Below are 6,491 nucleotides of genomic sequence, written 5' to 3' on the forward strand. Positions count from 1 at the left end.
ACTCCGTCAGCACATCTCTTAAAGAGATATGGTTCATCCCAGAGGTAGTACTTGGCATCTGAAATTAATTTCTTTCTTTGCACTCTGCTGTACTCCTTGGGTATGAACCTCACAGCTTTATAGTTTGCCATATCTGCAAACCATGGAGCTTCCTGAATGGCAAAGAGTTGCTCGTCTGGGAAAGTCTCAGAGATCTCAGTAGAAGGGAGGGACGCCCCAGCTACTGGTTCTATTCGGGACAGATGATCAGCCACTTGGTTTTCTGTCCCTTTTCTGTCTCTTATTTCTATATCAAACTCTTGCAGAAGCAACACCCATCTGATAAGCCTGGGTTTTGAATCCTGCTTTGTGAGTAAGTATTTAAGAGCAGCATGGTCAGTGTACACAATCACCTTTGATCCCACCATGTAGGATCTAAACTTGTCAATGGCATAAACCACTGCAAGTAACTCTTTCTCTGTGGTTGTGTAGTTCTTTTGTGCGTCATTTAGAACACGGCTGGCATAATAAATGACGTGCAAAAGCTTGTTATGCCTCTGTCCCAACACTGCACCAATGGCATGATCACTGGCATCACACATTAATTCAAATGGTAATGTCCAATCTGGTGCAGAGATAACTGGTGCTGTGACCAGCTTAGCTTTCAGGGTCTCAAATGCCTGCAGACACTCATTATCAAAGATAAATGGAGTGTCAGCAGCTAGCAGATTACTTAGAGGTTTGGCAATTTTTGAAAAATCCTTTATAAACCTTCTGTAGAATCCTGCATGCCCAAGAAAGCTTCTGATTGCCTTAACATTGGCAGGTGGTGGTAATTTTTCAATTACCTCTACCTTTGCCTTATCCACCTCTATTCCCCTGCTTGAAATTTTGTGCCCAAGGACAATTCCTTCAGTCACCATAAAGTGACATTTCTCCCAGTTTAAAACCAGGTTAGTCTCTTGGCATCTTTTCAGGACAAGTGATAGGTGGTTAAGACAGGAGCTGAATGAGTCTCCATATACTGAAAAGTCATCCATGAAGACTTCCATAAATTTCTCTACCATGTCTGAGAAGATAGAGAGCATGCACCTCTGAAAGGTTGCAGGTGCATTGCACAGACCAAAAGGCATTCTCCTATAGGCAAACACGCCAGAAGGGCAGGTAAATGCTGTTTTCTCTTGGTCCTGGGGATCTACTGCAATTTGGTTGTAGCCTGAATAGCCATCCAAAAAGCAGTAATAGTCATGACCAGCTAGTCTTTCTAGCATTTGATCTATGAATGGTAAAGGAAAATGATCCTTTCTGGTGGCTGTATTGAGCCTTCTGTAGTCAATACACATACGCCACCCTGTGACTGTCCTTGTAGGAACCAGTTCATTTTTTTCATTATGAACCACTGCCATGCCTCCCTTTTTGGGAACAACTTGGACAGGGCTCACCCAGGGGCTATCAGAAATAGGATAAATAATCCCAGCCTCTAGTAATTTAGTGACCTCTTTCTGCACCACCTCCTTCATGGCTGGATTTAGCCGCCTCTGTGGTTGGACCACTGGTTTGGCATTATCCTCCAATAGGATCTTGTGCATGCATCTAGCTGGGCTAATGCCCTTAAGATCACTTATGGACCACCCAAGAGCTGTCTTGTGCGTCCTTAGTACTTGAATCAGTGCTTCCTCTTCCTGTGGATCTAAAGCAGAGCTTATAATCACTGGAAAAGTGTCACCCTCTCCTAGAAATGCATATTTCAGAGATGGTGGTAGAGGTTTGAGTTCAGGTTTGGGAGGTTTATCCTCCTCCTGAGGAATTTTTGAAAATTCCTTTACTTCCTCTAGTTCTTCTTGATCAGGTTGAGCATCTTTGAAGATGTCCTCAAGCTCTGATTCTAGGCTTTCAGCCATATTGATCTCTTCTACCAGGGAGTCAATAATGTCAGTGCCCATGCAGTCATTTGGTGTGTCTGGATACTGCATAGCTTTTACAGCATTCAACTTGAACTCATCCTCATTGACTCTGAGGGTTACTTCCCCTCTTTGTACATCAATGAGAGTTCGTCCAGTTGCTAGGAAAGGTCTTCCTAGAATAAGAGTTGCACTCTTGTGCTCCTCCATTTCCAGCACCACAAAGTCAGTTGGAAAGGCAAAAGGCCCAACCTTGACAATCATGTCCTCTATTATGCCTGATGGGTGTTTAATGGAGCCATCAGCAAGTTGGAGGCATATCCTGGTTGGTTTGACTTCTCCAGCCAACCCAAGCTTTCTGATAGTGGATGCAGGTATTAGATTGATGCTTGCTCCAAGATCACATAGGGCTGTCTTGGTGCAAGCACCTTCTAATGTGCATGGTATCATAAAGCTTCCAGGATCTTGAAGCTTTTCTGGTAAGCTCTTCAGAATGACTGCACTGCATTCTTCAGTGAGAAACACTTTTTCAGTTTCTCTCCAATCCTTCTTATGACTTAAGATCTCTTTCATGAACTTAGCATAAGAAGGTATTTGCTCAAGTGCCTCTGCAAACGGAATCTTTATTTCAAGAGTCCTTAGATAGTCTGCAAAGCGGGCAAATTGCTTATCCTGTTCCGCTTTGCGGAGTTTCTGAGGGTAAGGCATCTTGGCTTGATATTCTTCAACCTTAGATGCTGCAGGTTTATTCCTTACAGAAGTGGTTGAAGAAGCCTTGTTGGAAGGATTATTATCAGCACTCTCAGGTGTCTGATTCTCCCTTGGCGTTTGAACGCCAGGATTGGGAGGAAATGGGCGTTTAACGCCAACTTTTCCCCCTTTTCTGGCGTTTGAACGCCAGAACTGGGCAGGGAATGGGCGTTAAACGCCAGCTTTTCCCCCTTTTCTGGCGTTTGAACGCCAGAATTGGGCAAGGAATGGGCGTTTAACGCCAGCTTTCCTTCCCTTTCTGGCGTTTGAACGCCAATAACATTCCTCTCTGGGCTCTTACTGTCCTCAGAGGGATTTTGAACAGTGGTTTGGTTATCCTCTGTCAATTGTTCCTTGTTTGGCTTTTGCTCTTTTGAGCAGTGTTAACTAGTGTCTTCCCACTCCTCAGTTGAACTGCTTGACATTCCTCTGTTATCTGTTCAGATATTTGCTGTTTTGCTTGATTCAACTGCAGTTCTATTCTCTTGTTAGCAACCTTAGTATCATGGAGCATTTCTTTAAATTCTGCTAACTGTTCTGTCATCAGGAGCAATTGTTGATTAAGCTCATTCATCTGTTCTTGAGGATTAGGATCAGTGACTAATGCCATGACCTCCTCTTTTGGAACGGTTTCATTGCTAGAATATAAGTATTGGTTTCTAGCAACAGTGTCTATAAGCTCTTGAGCTTCTTCAATTGTCTTTCTCATGTGTATAGATCCACCAGCTGAGTGGTCTAAAGACATCTGAGCTTTTTCTGTGAGCCCATAGTAGAAGATGTCTAACTGTACCCACTCTGAAAACATTTCAGAGGGGCATTTTCTAAGCATACCTCTATACCTCTCCCAGGCATTATAAAGGGATTCATTATCCTCTTGTTTAAAGCCTTGGATGTCCAGCCTTAGCTGTGTCATCCTCTTTGGAGGGTAGAAATGATTCAGGAATTTGTCTGATAACTGTTTCCATGTCTTTATGCTTGCTGTAGGTTGGTTATTCAACCACCTTTTAGCTTGATCTTTTACAGCAAATGGAAACAGTAATAGTCTGTAGACATCCTGATCTACCTCTTTATCATGTACTGTGTCAGCAATTTGTAAGAACTGTGCCAGAAACTCAGTAGGTTCTTCCTGTGAAAGACCGGAATACTGGCAATTTTGCTGCACTATGATAATGAGTTGAGGGTTTAGCTCAAAGCTGCTTGCTTTGATGGGAGGTATACAGATGCTACTCCCATATGCAGCTGTAATGGGGTTAGCATATGACCCCAGAGTCCTCTTGGACTGATTAATTCCACTTGAGTCCATAATGGACAAAAGGGAAATTATAATGATTGCAAGGAGATAAATTTTGTTTTTTTTTTTTTTGAATTTAAACGAAAAATTAAAATAAAACAAAAGGAAATTATAAGAAAATTCGAAAATCAAAAAGAAAACAAGATCAAAACAAATTGAGAACTGAATCAATTAGCTAATTAAAAAGATTTTGAAAACAGCAATTAAAAAGATATGATTGAAAAGTTTTTATGAAAAAGATTTGATTTTTTTAAAAAAAGAGGAAAGAGAAAAACAACAAAAAGACACCAAACTTAAAATTTTTAGAAAATCAAGCACTAATTTTCGAAAATTTTAAAGGAAAAACACAAAGAGGACACCAAACTTAGAATTTTTATGAATCAAAAAGGAACTAAGAACATGCAATTTCGAAAAACCAGAAGAAAAACAAAAGCATGCAATGGACACCAAACTTAAAATATGAGACTAGACTCAACTAAAAGACTCTAAACCAACAAAAATAAAACAGTCCTAATCTAAGCAACAAGATAAGCCGTCAGTTGTCCAAACTCGAACAATCCGCGGCAACGGCGCCAAAAACTTGGTGCACGAAATTGCAATAACACTTTTGCAATCCCGCACAACTAACCAGCAAGTGCACTGGGTCGTCCAAGTAATACCTTGCGTGAGCAAGGGTCGATCCCACGGAGATTGTCGGCTTGAAGCAAGCTATGGTTACCTTGTAAGTCTTAGTCAGGATATCAGAAATTATCAGGATTGATTGTAAAAAGCAAAAGAGCATGAAAAAGGTACTTGTTTTGCAGTAATGGAGAATAGGCTGAGGCTTTGGAGATGCTCCATCTTCCGAATCTCTGCTTTCCTACTGTCGTCTTCATCAAACACGCAAGGCTCCTTCCATGGCAAGCTGTATGTAGGGTTTCACCGTTGTCAGTGGCTACCTCCCATCCTCTCATTGGAAATACGTCCCTGATGCTCTGTCACAGCATCGGCTATCCATCTGTCGGTTCTCAATCAGGCCGGAATAGAATCCAGTGATTTTTTGCGTCTGTCACTAACGCCCCGCCTTCAGGAGTTTGAAGCACGTCACAGTCATTCAATCATTGAGTCCTACTCAGAATACCACAGACAAGGTTTAGACCTTCCGGACTCTCTTGAATGCCGCCATCAGTTCTAGCTTATACCACGAAGATTCCGATTAAAGAATCCAAGAGATACCTACTTAATCTAAGGTAGAACAGAGGTGGTTGTCAGGCACATGTTCATAGTTGAGAATGTTGATGAGTGTCACGGATCATCACATTCATCCGGGTTAGGAGCAAGTGATATCTTAGAATGGAAGCAAGCATGATTGAATAAGAAACAGTAGTAATTGCATTAATCCATCAGGACACAGCAGAGCTCCTCACCCCCAACCATGCGGTTTAGAGACTCATGCTGTGGAAGGTACACAAGAAACGTGTAAAAAATGTCATGAGGTCACAAGGTCCCGATTACAATGTCAAAAGATCCTATATGTAGTAAACTAGTATCCTAAGGTTTACAGAAATGAGTAAATGACAGAAAAATCCACTTCCGGGCCCACTTGGTGTGTGCTTGGGCTGAGCAATGAAGTAATTTTGTGTAGAGACCTTTTCTGGAGTTAAACGCCAGCTTTCATGCCAGTTTGGGCGTTTAACTCCAAGTTTTATGCCAGTTCCGGCGTTTAACGCTGGAATTTCTGATGCTGATTTGCTACGCCGGTTTGGGCCATCAAATCTTGGGCAAAGTATGGACTATCATATATTGCTGGAAAGCCCAGGATGTCTACTTTCCAATGCCGTTGAGAGCGCGCCAATTGGGCTTCTGTAGCTCCAGAAAATCCACTTCGAGTGCAGGGAGGTCAGAATCCAACAGCATCTGCAGTCCTTTTCAGTCTCTGGATCAGATTTTTGCTCAGAACCTTCAATTTCAGTCAGAAAATACCTGAAATCACAGAAAAACACACAAACTCATAGTAAAGTCCAAAAAAGTGAATTTTAACTAAAAACTAATAAAAATATATTAAAAACTAACTAAAAGATACTAAAAACATACTAAAAACACTGCCAAAAAGCGTATAAATTATCCGCTCATCAGCACTCTATTAATCTCTTGTGTTGAACCATACGCCTCATGGAATAGTATCGCAATTCCTCGCAAATTGTGAGTATAGGCTTGTACCTGTACTTGACAATTTTTGTATTGAAAGAATTGCACATGTTATTAGTTAGGTTGTCAACTTTCGGACCATGGTTGAAGTAGGCTCTCACCCATGTTGCAGGGTTAAATTTTATCAGGTATGACTAGGCATCCTTATTGACTTCCTTTAGCTTATCCATGGTTGCCTTGAACTTAAGGACAATGGTACACCTTGCACAATTTCACACAATTTTCCTAATGTATAAGTTCATGAATCGCTTGATAAGATTCTTCCACTTGTGCATGACACAATTCCAAAATGGTGCATTCAACATTATGTCTTTCAATGCATGCAATAGACCCTAACAAATCATTCATTCGATTAATTGAATCAGAAAGTGACATGATCAAAT

The sequence above is a fragment of the Arachis stenosperma genome, chromosome 1 (genome assembly GCF_014773155.1).
Source record: "Arachis stenosperma cultivar V10309 chromosome 1, arast.V10309.gnm1.PFL2, whole genome shotgun sequence".
Taxonomy (NCBI): Eukaryota; Viridiplantae; Streptophyta; class Magnoliopsida; order Fabales; family Fabaceae; genus Arachis; species Arachis stenosperma.